Source organism: Mesoplodon densirostris, chromosome 15 (assembly GCF_025265405.1).
Source record: "Mesoplodon densirostris isolate mMesDen1 chromosome 15, mMesDen1 primary haplotype, whole genome shotgun sequence".
In the NCBI taxonomy this organism is placed as follows: domain Eukaryota; kingdom Metazoa; phylum Chordata; class Mammalia; order Artiodactyla; family Ziphiidae; genus Mesoplodon; species Mesoplodon densirostris.
The window spans coordinates 31,519,973-31,536,215 of NC_082675.1; positions in this window are offsets into that span (position 1 = coordinate 31,519,973).

The following is a 16,243-nucleotide window of genomic DNA, read 5'->3' on the forward strand; positions in this document are numbered from 1 at the left end:
ACCAGTTTGTTCTCTGTATCTATGAATCTGTTTCTGTTTCATTTGTTTGTTTTGTATATTCCACATATAAGTGAGATCATATAGTATTTGTCTCTCTCTCTGTCTGACTTATTCCACTTAGCATGCTACCCTCTAGGTCCATCCATGTTGTTGCAAAGGTAAGATTTCATTCTTTTTTTTATGGCTGAGTAGTATTTTTATCCATTTATCTATTGATGAACATTTAGGTTGCTTCCATATCTTGGCTATTGTAAATAATGTTGCAATGAACACAGGGATGCATATACCTTTTCCAATTAGTGTTTTTGTTTTCTTTAGGTAAATACCCAGAAGTGAAATTGCTAGACCACATGGTAGTTCTGTTTTTAACTTTTTGAGGAGCCTCCATACTGTTTTCCATAGTGGCTGCACCAATATACACTCCACCGACAGTGCACAAGGGCTCCCTTTTCTCCACATCCTCGCCAACACTTGTTATTTGTTGCCTTTTTGATAATAGTCATTCTGACAGGTGTGAGGTAATATCTCACTGTGGTTTTGATTTGCATTTCCCTGATAATTAGTGATACTGAGAATTTTTTCATGTGTCAGTTGGCCATCTGTATGTCTTCTATGGAAAAATGTCTCTTCAGATTCTCGGCCCATTTTTTAATTGGATTGTTGGTTTTTTAAAAAATAGTAAGTTGTATAAGTTCTTATATACTCTGGTTATTAACCCCTTACCTGATATATGATTTGCAAATATCTTCTCCCATTCAGTGGGCTGCCTTTTTGTTTCATTGCTGGTTTCCTGTGCTGTGCAAAAGCTTTTTAGTTTGATGTAGTCCCATTCATTTATTTTTGCTTTTGTTGCCCTTGCTTGAAGAGACAGATCCAAAAAAATGTCCCTAAGACTGATGTCAAAGAGCTGACCGCCTGTGCTTTCTTCTAGGAGGTTTACGGTCTCACTCAAGTCTTTAATCCATTTTGAGTTAATTTTTGCATATGGTGTAAGATAGTGGCCAAGTTTCATTCTTTTGTATGTAGCTGTCCAGTTTTCCCAGCACCATTTACTGAAGGGACTGTCTTTCCCCCACTGTATATTCTTGCCTCCTTTGTCGTAGATTAACTGACTATATGTGTGTGGGTGTATTTCTGGGCTTTCTAGTCTGTTCCATTGATCTATGTGTCTGTTTTTGTGCCAGTACCATACTGCTTTAATTACTATAGCTTTAGCAAAGTGAATTCAACAGTACATTGAAAGGAGATCATATCCATGATCAAATGGGATTTATCTCTGGCATGTAAGGACAGTTCAACAGCCATAAATCAATCAACATGGTATACCATATTAACAAAACAAAGGATGAAAATTATGCGATCATCTCAACAGGTGTGGAAAAAACATTTGACAAAATTCAACACACATTTATGGTAAAAACTCTCAACAAGGGCTTCCCTGGTGGCGCAGTTGTTGAGAGTCCGCCTGCTGATGCAGGGGACACGGGTTCATGCCCCGGTCTGGGAGGATCCCACATGCCGTGGAGCGGCTGGGCCCGTGAGCCATGGCTGCTGAGCCTGCACGTCCGGAGCCTGTGCTCCGCAACGGGGCAGGCCACAACAGTGAGAGACTCGTGTACCACAAAAAAAAAAAACAAAAAAAAAACCCAAAACTCTCAACAAAGTGGGTATAGAGGGAACATACCTCAACATAATGAAAGGCATCTATGACAAACACAACTAACATCATAATGGTGAAAAGCTGAAAGCTTTTCCTCTAAGATCAGGAACAAGACAAGGATGCCCACTTTTGCTGTTTTTATTCAACATAGTATTAGAAGTCCTAGCCACAGCAAAAGAAAAAAAAGGCATCCAAATTGTAAGGGAAGAAATAAAACTGCCACTAGTAGATGACACGATACTATAAATAGGAAACTCTGAAGACTCCACCAAAAAAACTATTAGAATGAATAAATAAATTCAGTAAAGTTGCAGGATACAAAATTAATATACAGAAATCTGTTAAGTTTCTGTACAATAATAACGAACTATCAGAAAGAGAAATTAAGAAAACAATCCCATGTACAATTGCATCAAAAAGAATGAAATAACTGGAAATAAATTTAACCAAGGAGGTGAAAGACCTGTATTCTGAAAACTGTAAGACTTTGACGAAAGAAACTGAAGAAGACACAAATAAATGGAAAGATGGATTGGGAGAATTTATATTGTCAAAACGTGCGTACTACCCAGAGAAATACACAGATTCGATGCAATCTCTATCAAAATACTATTAGCATTTTTCACATAACTGGAAAAAATGATCCTAAAATTCATATGGAAGCACAAAAGACCCCAAAGAGCCAAAGCAATCTTGGGAAAGAACAAAACTGGAGGTATCATGCTCCCTGACTTCAAAACACGCCCCCACCGTTAAGGATCCCTTACATGGCACACGCATATGACCACAAGGAAAGAAGGCCAGCAATGCAGAGACAAGGCACAGGCGAACGCGAAGACGTCTGCTGATTGCCAAGTGCTCTGAGTAGAGGGGAGTGAGGAGTGACGGCCGGGGCAGGCAGGGGGACCTCCTGGAAGAGGTGGGACACTCGTGCGCCTTGAGGCTAGGGCAGGACACCACTGCGCAGGGCTTTTCTTCCTTCTCCCCAGTCTCATAGGAAGAGGATTCACCCTGAGTTACCACCGACCTCCAGTGTGCACATCGGAAGTGTTCTGGTTTGCAGAGTGGAGGCTGTGGGCTACATGGTGATGAGTTACTGGCAAAATCCCAGAGCAGACACAGAGGCTTACATGTTGCCGCAGAACAGAAGGTTCACTTTGAGTAGAAAAGTTAGGCAGGAGGGCAGGAGAGAGGGAAGGAGGGAGGAGTCTCACCCATATTTACAGGAGCGATTTGAACTCTTGAGCTGATAAAAACTGCCATGTATTAAGTACTTTAGGTGCTTTTCATACTGAATCGGTTAGAAGGTTTTTGGTTGCAATTGGCAGAAAACACTTGAAAATTGAATAAAAGTCACTTCATATAGACAAACTAGACCAGGGATCAGATGTGGCTTAACTGGGCTCTGGCTCAGCATCGCACAGCTCTGTGCCCTCCGCCCTCCTCCATAGTCAGCCTCTTTTTCAGGCTGGTGTCCTTGGTACCCAATGACCCTTAGGGTTACAGGCCTCATGGCTTCTAAACAATCAGAGCAAAAGAAAATTTATCTTCCCCAAACCAGCTAAGTCCTGAGCTTCACTCTGATTGGACCAACCTAGGTCACATGATTGGGATTAAGCCAATCAAATTCATCCTGATCAATTGCATCCAAACCCAAGGTTGCTACATTTGGGAAAGATGCCAGCGGGGCAACGATCATTAAGAGGGTCAACAAGAGGACTTCCGGGTAAGATGGCGGAAGAGTAAGACGCGGAGATCACCTTCCTCCCCACAGATACACCAGAAATACAGCTACACGTGGAACAACTCCTACAGAACACTTACTGAACGCTGGCAGAAGACCCCAGACCTCCCAAAAGGCAAGAAACTCCCCACATACCTGGGTAGGGCAAAGCAGAGAGATTCCCGCACAGAGGAGCGGTGCCGAGCGGCACTCACCAGCCCGAGAGGCTTGTCTGCTCCCCCGCCGGGGCGGGCGGCGCTGGAGCTGAGGCTCGGGCTTCGGTCAGAGCACAGGGAGAGGACTGGGGCTGGCGGCGAGAACTCAGCCTGAAGGGGGCTAATGTGCCACAGCTAGCCGGGAGGGAGTCCGGGAAAACTCTGGAGCTGCCGAAGAGGCAGGAGACTTTTTCTTCCCTCTTGGTTTCCTGGTGCGCGAGGAGAGGGGATTAAGAGCGCCGCGTAAAGGAGCTCCAGAGACGGGCGCGAGTCGCGGCTGAAAGCGCGGAGCCCAGAGACGGGCGTGGGACGCTGGGGCTGCTGCTGCCGCCGCCAAGAAGCCTGTGTGCGAGTGCAGGTCACTGTCCACACCGCCCTTCCGGGAGCCTGTGCAGCCTGCCACTGCCGGGGTCCCGGGATCCAGGGGCGGCTTCCCTGGGAGAACGCACGGCGCGCCTCGGGCTGGTGCAACGTCACGTCGACCTCTGCCGCTGCAGGCTCGCCCCGCACTCCGTGCCCCTCCCTCCCGCCCGGCCTGAGTGAGCCAGAGTCCCCGAAGAGGCTGCTCCTTTAACCCTGTCCTGTCTGAGCGAAGAACAGACGCCCTCCGGCGACCTACACGCAGAGGCGGGGCCAAATCCAAAGCTGAGACCCAGGAGCTGTGAGAACAAAGAAGAGAAAGGGAAACCTCTCCCAGCAGCCTCAGAAGCAGCGGATTAAAGCTCCACAATCAACTTCATGTACCCTGCATCTGTGGAATACATGAATAGACAACAAATCATCCCAAATTGAGGAGCCAGGAGTCAGTGCTGTGCCTCTGAGGTGGGAGAGCGAACTTCAGGACACTGGTCCACAAGAGACCTCCCAGCTCCACATAATATCAAACAGCGAAAATCTTCCAGAGATATCCATCTCAACACCAGCACCCAGCTTCACTCAACGACCAGCAAGCTACAGTGCTGGACACCCTATGCCAAACAACTAGCAAGACAGGAACAAAACGCCACCCATTAGCAGAGAGGCTGCCTCAAATCATAAAAAGTCCGCAAACACCCCAAAACACACCACCAGACGTGGACCTGCCCACCAGAAAGACAAGATCCAGCCTCATCCACCAGAACACAGGCAGTAGTCCCCTCCACCAAGAAGCCTACACAACCCACTAAACCAACCTTAGCCACTGGGGACAGACACCAAAAACAACGGGAACTACGAACCTGCAGCCTTCAAAAAGGAGACCCCAAACACAGTAACATAAGCAAAATGAGAAGACAGAAAAACACACAGCAGGAGAAGGAGCAAGATAAAAACCCACCAGACCTAACAAATGAAGAGGTAATAGGCAGTCTATCTGAAAAAGAATTCAGAATAATGATGGTAAAGATGATCCAAAATCTTGGAAATAGAATAGACAAAATGCAAGAAACAGTTAACAAGGACCTAGAAGAACTAAAGACGAATCAAGCATCGATTAAAAACACAATAAATGAAATAAAAAATACTCTAGATGGGATCAATAGCAGAATAACTGAGGCAGAAGAACGGATAAGTGAGGTGGAAGATAAAATAGTGGAAATAACTGCTGCACAGCAAAATAAAGAAAAAAGAATGAAAAGAACAGAGGACAGTCTCAGAGACCTCTGGGACAACATTAAACGCACCAACATTCGAATTATAGGGGTTCCAGAAGAAGAAGAGAAAAAGAAAGGGACTGAGAAAATATTTGAAGAGATTATAGTTGAAAACTTCCCTAATATGGGAAAGGAAATAGTTAATCAAGTCCAGGAGGCACAGAGAGTCCCATACAGAATAAATCCAAGGAGAAATACACCAAGACACATATTAATCAAACTGTCAAAAATTAAACACAAAGAAATCATATTAAAAGCAGCAAGGCAAAAACAACAAATAACACACAAGGGAATCCCCATCAGGATAACAGCTGATCTCTCAGCAGAAACTCTACAAGCCAGAAGGGAGTGGCAGGACATACTTAAAGTGATGAAGGAGAAAAACCTGCAACCAAGATTACTCTACCCAGCAAGGATCTCATTCAGATTTGATGGAGAAATTAAAACCTTTACAGACAAGCAAAAGCTGAGAGAGTTCAGCACCACCAAACCAGCTTTACAACAAATGCTAAAGGAACTTCTCTAGGCAAGAAACACAACAGAAGGAAAAGAACTACAATAACGAACCCAAAACAATTAAGAAAATGGGAATAGGAACATACATATCAATAATTACCTTAAATGTAAATGGACTAAATGCTCCCACCAAAAGACACAGAGTGGCTGAATGGATACAAAAACAAGACCCATATATATGCTGTCTACAAGAGACCCACTTCAGACCTAGAGACACATACAGACTGAAAGTAAGGGGATGGAAAAAGATATTCCATGCAAATGGAAACCAAAAGAAAGCTGGAGTAGCAATTCTCATATCAGACAAAATAGACTTTAAAATAAAGACTACTAGAAGAGACAAAGAAGGACACTACATAATGATCAAGGGATCAATCCAAGAAGAAGATATAACAATTGTAAATATTTATGCACCAAACATAGGAGCACCTCAATACATAAGGGAAATATTAACAGCCATAAAAGGAGAAATCGACAGTAACACAATCATAGTAGGGGACTTTAACACCACACTTTCACCAATGGACAGGTCATCAAAAATGAAAATAAATAAGGAAACACAAGCTTTAAGTGATACATTAAACAAGATGGACTTAATTGATATTTATAGGACATTCCATCCAAAAACAACAGAATACACATTTTTCTCAAGTGCTCATGGAACATTCTCCAGGATAGATCATATCTTGGGTCACAAATCAAGCCTTGGTAAATTTAAGAAAATTGAAATTGTATCAAGTATCTTTTCAGACCACAATGCTATGAGACTAGATATCAATTACAGGAAAAGAGCTGTAAAACATACAAACACATGGAGGCTAAACAATACACTACTTAATAACGAAGTGATCACTGAAGAAATCAAAGAGGAAATTAAAAAATACCTAGAAACAAATGACAATGGAGACACGACGACCCAAAACCTATGGGATGCAGCAAAAGCAGTTCTACGAGGGAAGTTTATGGCAATACAATCCCACCTTAAGAAACAGGAAACATCTCAAATAAACAACCTAACCTTGCACCTAAAGCAATTAGAGAAAGAAGAACAAAAACATCCCAAAGTTAGCAGAAGGAAAGAAATCATAAAAATCAGATCAGAAATAAATGAAAAAGAAATGAAGGAAACGATAGCAAAGATCAATAAAACTAAAAGCTGGTTCTTTGAGAAGATAAACAAAATTGATAAACCATTAGCCAGACTCATCAAGAAAAAAAGGGAGAAGACTCAAATCAATAGAATTAGAAATGAAAAAGGAGAAGTAACAACTGACACTGCAGAAATACAAAAGATCATGAGAGATTACTATAAGCAACTCTATGCCAATAAAATGGACAACCTGGAAGAAATGGACAAATTCTTAGAAATGCACAACCTGCCAAGACTGAATCAGGAAGAAATAGAAAATATGAACAGACCAATCACAAGCACTGAAATTGAAACTGTGATTAAAAATCTTCCAACAAACAAAAGCCCAGGACCAGATGGCTTCACAGGCGAATTCTATCAAGCATTTAGAGAAGAGCTAACACCTATCCTTCTCAAACTCTTCCAAAATATAGCAGAGGGAGGAACACTCCCAAACTCATTCTACGAGGCCACCATCACCTTGATACCAAAACCAGACAAGGATGTCACAAAGAAAGAAAACTACAGGCCAATATCACTGATGAACATAGATGCAAAAATCCTCAACAAAATACTAGCAAACAGAATCCAACAGCACATTAAAAGGATCATACACCATGATCAAGTGGGGTTTATTCCAGGAATGCAAGGATTCTTCAATATACGCAAATCAATCAATGTGATACACCATATTAACAAACTGAAGGAGAAAAACCATATGATCATCTCAATAGATGCAGAGAAAGCTTTTGACAAAATTCAACACCCATTTATGATAAAAACCCTGCAGAAAGTAGGCATAGAGGGAACTTTCCTCAACATAATAAAGGCCATATATGACAAACCCACAGCCAGCATCGTCCTCAATGGTGAAAAACTGAAACCATTTCCACTAAGATCAGGAACAAGACAAGGTTGCCCACTTTCACCACTCTTATTCAACATAGTTTTGGAAGTTTTAGCCACAGCAATCAGAGAAGAAAAGGAAATAAAAGGAATCCAAATGGGAAAAGAAGAAGTAAAGCTGTCACTGTTTGCAGATGACATGATACTATACATAGAGAATCCTAAAGATGCTACCAGAAAACTGCTAGAGCTAATCAATGAATTTGGTAAAGTTGCAGGATACAAAATTAATGCACAGAAATCTCTGGCATTCCTATATACTAATGATGAAAAATCTGAAAGTGAAATCAAGGAAACACTCCCATTTACCATTGCAACAAAAAGAATAAAATATCTAGGAATAAACCTACCTAAGGAGACAAAAGACCTGTATGCAGAAAATTATAAGACACTGCTGAAAGAAATTAAAGATGATACAAATAGATGGAGAGATGTACCATGTTCTTGGATTGGAAGAATCAACATTGTGAAAATGACTCTACTACCCAAAGCAATCTACAGATTCAATGCAATACCTATCAAACTACCAATGGCATTTTTCACAGAACTAGAACAAAAAATTTCACAATTTGTATGGAAACACAAAAGACCCCGAATAGCCAAAGCAATCTTGAGAACGAAAAACGGAGCTGGAGGAATCAGGCTCCCTGACTTCAGACTATACTACAAAGCTACAGTAATCAAGACAGTATGGTACTGGCACAAAAACAGAAATATAGATCAATGGAACAGGATAGAAAGCCCAGAGATAAACCCACGGACATATGGTCACCTTATCTTTGATAAAGGAGGCAGGAATGTACAGTGGAGAAAGGACAGTCTCTTCAATAAGTGGTGCTGGGAAAACTGGACAGGGACATGTAAAAGTATGAGATTAGATCACTCCCTAACACCATACACAAAAATTAGCTCAAAATGGATTAAAGACCTAAATGTAAGGCCAGACACTATCAAACTCCTAGAGGAAAACATAGGCAGAACACTCTATGACATAAATCACAGCAAGATCCTTTTTGACCCACCTCCTAGAGAAATGGAAATAAAGACAAAAATAAACACATGGGACCTAATGAAACTTCAAAGCTTTTGCACAGCAAAGGAAACCATAAACAAGACCAAAAGACAACCCTCAGAATGGGAGAAAATATTTGCAAATGAAGCAACTGACAAAGGATTAATCTCCAAAATTTATAAGCAGCTCATCCAGCTCAATAGCAAAAAAACAAACAACCCAATCCAAAAATGGGCAGAAGACCTAAATAGACATTTCTCCACAGAAGATATACAGACAGCCAACAAACACATGAAAGGATGCTCAACATCTTTACTCATTAGAGAAATGCAAATCAAAACTACAATGAGATATCATCTCACACCAGTCAGAATGGCCATCATCAAAAAATCTAGAAACAATAAATGCTGGAGAGGGTGTGGAAAAAAGGGAACACTCTTGCACTGCTGGTGGGAATGTGAATTGGTACAGCCACTATGGAGAACGGTATGGAGTTTCCTTAAAAAACTACAAATAGAACTACCATATGACCCAGCAATCCCACTACTGGGCATATACCCTGAGAAAACCATAATTCAAAAAGAGTCATGTACCAAAATGTTCATAGCAGCCCTATTTACAATAGCCCGGAGATGGAAACAGCCTAAGTGTCCATCATCGGATGAATGGGTAAAGAAGATGTGGCACATATATACAATGGAATATTACTCAGCCATAAAAAGAAATGAAATTGAGCTATTTGTAATGAGGTGGATGGACCTAGAGTCTGTCATACAGAGTGAAGTAAGTCAGAAAGAGAAAGACAAATACTGTATGCTAACACATATATATGGAATTAAAAAAAAATGTCATGAAGAACCTAGGGGTAAAACGGGAATAAAGACACAGACCTAATTGAGAATGGACCTGAGGATATGGGGAGGGGGAAGGGTAAGCTGTGACAAAGTGAAAGAGCGGCATGGACATATATACACTACCAAATGTAAGGTAGATAGCTAGTGGGAAGCAGCCGCATAGCACAGGGAGATCAGCTCGGTGCTTTGTGACCACCTGAAGGGGTGGGATAGGGAGGGTGGGAGGGAGACGCATGAGGGAAGCGATATGGGAACATATGTATATGTATAACTGATTAAATTTGTAAAATTAAAGAAAAAAAAAAAAAAAAAAAAAAAGAGGGTCAACAAGGTACACGTGATCTCATTTACTGAGCGATGAAGAGATGCAGGCTGATAGGCAAAGTGAAGGAACACGATCCCCCATTACAGGTATAGAGCTTGGATTGAATCCATGCCTGGGACTCCCCAGCTCATGCTGCAATCCCTGCATCTTTCTGCCTCCCATGGTGAAGTGCACGGCTGATTGAAGTTAGGGCATCTCCTTGGGCAGCGTGTGGTGGAAACACGCAGGAATCACATGGAAGAGAAATGACAGAAGGAAGAAAGAGGGTCTGACCCAGGAGAGGGGAACTGCAAGGACCTGCCGGGAGGGGTGAGGAGAAAAGGGACAGAGAGCAGGGGTGACATCAGAGAATCTCTCTGCCGAAGGAAAAGGCTGGGGAGAGGGCGCCTCTTGGAATCCAGAAGAGAGAGAGTCCAGGTGGCCGTGCAACAGGCAAGTCAAACCTGAGGGCTAGGAACTTATACCCAGTAGTAAAATATCCTGTCTCGTAGAAACTAAGAAACCATCCATTCTAAGATGCACCCATTTTGTGGATCACTGAGTAAGGAAAACTGCCAATAGAACTGACACAATGCTTTTTCAGCACTGCACATTTTTCTTTATATTTATTGAAAGTGCTCTTTTGGGCTTCATGGACATGGATTCTTATCATATGTCACTCTTGTGCTTACATAAAATGGAACAAATCAGTGAAATACTTCAGTTAGTGTGTTTTCAAAACCTCTCCCCATTCAGTACATATATCCAACTGCATGGGATCCCTTTTGGGTTCAGGGCATGGGCCCGTGGTGACTGGGTTGTAGGGGCAGTAGAGATGTGACCTTTCTTATAAGGTGATTTCCTGGCCCTCAGCTGTATCACTAACAGGGATGGGCAGTTCTTTCTCCTTTCACCCTGGGTGGCTGGCTTCCTTTGTTGGGTCACTTGGCTGTTGTTTTACAAGAAAATATGAAATTGCAATGTGAAATATTTGCTTCCCTAACATCAAATTCACATCCTGCTGCTGTGTGCCTGTGTTCATCACACACACAATATTTTTTCATTTCAAGGCCTAATCATAGTGTAATATTTTTTACAATATTTTAAAATAGCAATGAAATACATTGGGTGTAGTAGGAACAACGCCCATAACTCAAAACGTGACGACCACAGGAAAGCCTTGGATGGAGTAAGCACATGCGTAGTTAATGTCAACCAGGGCAGGTTGTCACATCTGTCACCTGCCTGCCTGTGTTACAAGAAATGTCGCCATCTGCCTCCTCAAATGTTCATCTTAGAATCGACTCAACATGGTGGTTACATAAGCATGTTTTACCAAAGGAAGGGCTCACAGAGACGGAAGTGGAAGAGCTGCAAGTGGGTCCAGCGTGCACGTCAGAATCACTCGGGGACTTAAAAATGACCTACGCCCAGGCCACATCCCAGAGATCCTTATATATCCTAGGTCTGGAGTGGGGTTCCTGCATCAGAATGGTTTAGATGCTCCCCAGTTGATTCTGGTGTGCCACTAGGGTTACGCGTCCGGAGAAGGTGGATTGTCCCTGTCCCTCGCTCTGTGGGGCACCTGGGAGCAGTGTCCCAGTTGTCCCAGGTCCAGGGATCTTTAGGTTTTGTTCCGTAGCCCTGCCTCCCAGGGGGACCAGACCTGAGACATTTGTGTGAGTCTTCATACCTCAACACATACACATGGCTCTGCCCCCGTGTGCACACCTGAAGACCCGCTTCTCCTGTGCAACTCACCTCCCATAAGGACGCCTGGATACCTGGCACGAATCCCCCAGCACACCTGGGCATCCCGGCTTTCTGTGTGAAATCCAGTTGGACCTGCATTTCCTGCTCAGACGTGGTGATTTGTAGGAAGGACTCTCCCTCCTCAGTAGATGATACTGGCTGATCACAGTGCCCTGCAGCCCAGCTGGGTAATACCTGCAGGTGGGACTCTGTAGCCCATCCTCCTAAAGCCCCTCCTGGGCACGGAACACAAACTTATATGCAGTGAAACTGGAAACTAGGGTCTCCAGCTCCCTAGCTGATTCCTGGAAATGGGAAAGTGTTTGTACTTAAGTGGAGGAGAGGCGGCTCTTGCGGCCAAAGCTGCCAGTGGTCAGAAGGGAAGAGGCTGGCGCCGGGGAGACCCATGTTTAGAATAAGGGGTGGGGGGTTTCTGCCTCCTGCCTTGGCGAGTTTCCCTTGTGAGCACTTGTCCTTCAGCACTACTGTCACTGATCTCTCTGCATCTGGGACAGGAACCAAGTGCTCTGATCCTGATCCCTGGGTCCCTCCAGACACTCTGTAAACTTCCTGCTGTTGTGTCCATTCTGGGGACATCCTAAACAGACACTTTCTAGAACTGTCAAACCCGAAGCGATGGTTTGCTTTACTCAGCGTTTCTACCAGGTTCTGATTTGAAAGCCTTCCATTTATTACTTTTGGGGAAGAAATTAATTCTCTAGAGCAGAGATTAACCTATGGTCTAAGGATGTGATTTGTGGGAGTGTGTGTACTTGCTTTAAAAAAATTTTTTTAATAGTTTTTCTTCCAGCTTTTTTGAGGTATAATTAACATAAAGAATTGTACATATTTAAAGTGTACGACAGAATGATTTGATATGCATATACTTTGTGGAATTATTATCACAATCACATTGACTAACACAGCTATCACCTCACATAGCTACCATTTTTGTTTTGTGGTGAGAATGCTTAAGATTTACTATTTTAGCAAATTTCAAGCATACAATAATACAGTATTATTTATTTATTTATTTTTTTGCGGTACACAGGCCTCTCACTGTTGTGGCCTCTCCCGTTGCGGAGCACAGGCTCCGGACGCGCAGGCTCAGCGGCCATGGCTCACAGGCCCAGCTGCTCCGCGGCATGTGGGATCTTCCCGGACCGGGACACGAACCCGTGTGCCCTGCATCAGCAGGCGGACTCTCAACCACTGCGCCACCAGGGAAGCCCCAGTATTATTAACTATTGTCAACATGTTGTCTTTTAGATCCTCAGAACTTATTCATCTTATAACTGAAAGCTTGTATCCCTTTGAATGTTTATTGTAGTGTAAGTCCTCACATGTACGTGCCTTTTTAAACAAGAGAGGGCTTAACTGTTTTAGATGCTCAAATGGGTGGGTGACCCCCAAAACAGTTAAGAACCCTTTTGTGTGTAGGAAGGCTCATTTGGTTTTGGAATTTTGTCTCCCACATTGATGTTAGGACATTGAGGTTGCTTTGGGAGTTTAACAATTTACTGAGGGGCGATGTGGAGTCTAGTGTCACAGGGAAGTATACGTTAGAAGTGGATGAGGAAGACACAGGAAAACACCAGGATGGGAACATAAAACAAAACTAAGACTCCAGGCCAATACCAGCATTATTCACAAGAGCCAAGAGGTGGAAACAACCAATATCCGTTGACGGATGAACCGATAAAAAAACGTGCTGTAAACACACAATGGGATATTATTCAGATTTGCACAGGCTCCAGACGCACAGGCTCAGCGGCCATGGCTCACGGGCCCAGCCACTCCGCAGCAGGTGAGATCTTCCCGGACCGGGGCATGAACCCGTGTCCCCTGCATCGGCAGGTGGACCCTCAACCACTGCGCCACCAGGGAAGCCCATGTTCAGCTTTAATCGGACATTCTGACACATGCTACAACATGGATGAACCTCGAAGACATTATCTTAAATGAAATAAGCCAGACACAAAAGGAAAAATATTGTATGATCCACTTACATGAGGGACCTAGAACAGTCAAGTTCATGGAGACAGAAAGTAGGATGGTGTGCCAGGGGCTGTGGAGACGGAGCAGAGAGTTAATGTTTAATTGGTCAGGAGTTTCAGCTGGAGATGATGAAAAATTTCTGGAGACGGCTGGAGGTGATGGATACAGAACAATGTGAATATACTTAATGCCACAGAACTGTACGCTTAAAATGGTTAAAGTGATACATTTGATGCTATGGATATTTTCCCGCAACAAAAAATATTTTTTAAATTCTTAAAGCCCAAGTCAATATTACTGTGTCCTGCATGCGTGTTTCCAGGGGATGACAAACTTTGCTCTAAGCTTTGCAGCAGCCAAGTCTCAAGCATTTTTCCTTGGAGAGTGAGGGGCTTACCTGACTTATGAAGCAAAACACTTGGTTATAATGGTCACTTAGGTGCTGACAATTAAAACCAATACCTATTACACGGTCATTTAAATGTGTGACAATTTGCTAATGCTTTTATAAGCTAATGGGATAGGAAAGAGAAGGTGAATTATGTTTAAACCAATGTCTATAATTTAAAATGAGGGTAATATCTGATAAATTGGTGTTTTATGAAATAGACAGAGACTCTGAGATAGCATGAATAAGGAAGGGGACTTGGGTGGATGGACACAAACCCCCTCGTTCAATCAGCAGTTGATGGGAAACCAAGCGTTTTGCCCCAGGCTGGGCAGGGAGGGCCTGCTCTCGGTCATGCACACCACAAATCCAACAGGTTTCCAGCACGAGGAACATCTCTCTTCAGCCCAGGGAAGGCTGCCACCAGCTTCTCGGCTTTGCTAACCAGCCAGGAGCCATTAGTCTGATGATCCAGGATCCAATGGTCCTGGAAGGATGCAGAGCCCCTACGAATGGCCCCTAAACTGCAAATTCTCTTGCCAGGCTGGAGCAGACCCCCAGGAAAGCAGAGCTGTCCCTCCTGGCCTGGATTGTGTCCTGGCCCGGCTCCAGCACGGAGGTGCCCAGAGAGTGGATCTCACCTGGGTTGCTAGTCCCACAGCCCCGGTCTCCTGCTGGCGTCACCTCTCAGGGTGAGTTCTAGGTTGATTTCTCGTGTTGTCGGCTCACACTCCCTGAAGGTGGCACATGGGCCCCAAATGCCATCCTGAAGGGCTGTCACCTGCTCTCCCAGGGAGGCCAGGGTGCTCCCTCGAGCCAGCTGCACTCTGGGCCTGAACTCTCAGGAAAGGACCCTTGCATCTCCACCTAGAGATCGCCCCCCAGCTGTCACCTCCAGGCTGGACCCACTGTCCTGATTCAGTGCATGGGGGGGTTGTGGGGGGAGCTACTCTGTTGAGCTACGCCGTCCTCAGGTCCCGTGACCAAGGCCAGGGCGGGCTTTCCCTGCCTCACAGGTGCCGCTTCCGCTGGCCGGTGGGAAGCAGGGCCAGCCTGCCCCTCCCCTCCCCCCGACTGGGCTTCCTCCTCAGGAGCAGCCCCCAATGCACTAACTCAGCCAAGGGGGGCAGGTAGGAGGAGGGGCTTCAGTCCAGCCCCCCTTCCGGCAGGACCGCCGCTCCTCCATCCTTCTTCAAAGTCAGGGCAGAGAGGAGCGGGTACTGGGCGAGGTGGGTGCAGGAGGGACAGCTGTCGTTCAGCCTTCTGGCCCACGGAGGCCTCTGGGCTGCAGCGCTGCAACCTGAGAGCGCAGACCTGAGGGGCCGAGTGAGGCATCTCATTTCCACACTCCTCCTGGGCGGCCAGGGGACTCTGTCCAGCTCAGAGGCTCAGGAGCGCACGGGGCGTCCCTCTGTGCTGCTGTGCGTGCCTGGGTCTGAGCGGCCATGGGAAGCCCAGAGCAGCCCATGACTCTGCTCTGGCCCCGGGTGCTCCTGGTCTGCATCACCGGCAGCATCATACTCCGGGAACCCCAGTTCTCTCAGGCAGTTTTGGTCCGTTTTCCAAGGCCGCTCTGAGTTACGCTGCAGTGAGCCTGCCCCTGGCATTCATCACGTGTCCATGGCTCACCTGTCCCGGCTGCCTTTTGCTTTGTCCCATGAATTCACTGCAAATCTGCTGTGTCCTACATGGGAGTGGGAAAGAGAGTCCTCTGTGGGAATGCCCTGGGGTAAGGCTGCCAAGGCTGGACCAGTCACAAGATAGCAGTTCATCTCCAAGCAGGGGAAAAAAGGGAGGGAAGAAAAGAACCCACGGATTTTTTGAAATACGCCAACTGCCAAGAAACACATGATTTTGTCCAGATGCGCAAATTAATACAGAGAGCTTAGATAAACCACCCAAGATCAAACAGCCAAAGAGCCATGGCTTGAACCTGGGAAGTTGGCTCCAGAGCCTGGACCCTCCGGGGAGGCCTGGGGGAGGCACACGGGTGCAGCCCCTCTCCCCCAGAATTCAAGTCCTGCCATGGCCCCTTGGCGATGGTGCAGCCTTAGGGAAGCCACACCCCCTCTGCCCAAGATCAGCTCTGTGCCTGCAAAATGGGGCTGATAAAACCAGCGTCCTGGGGAAGTAAACGGTGAGGGCCACCTCAGGG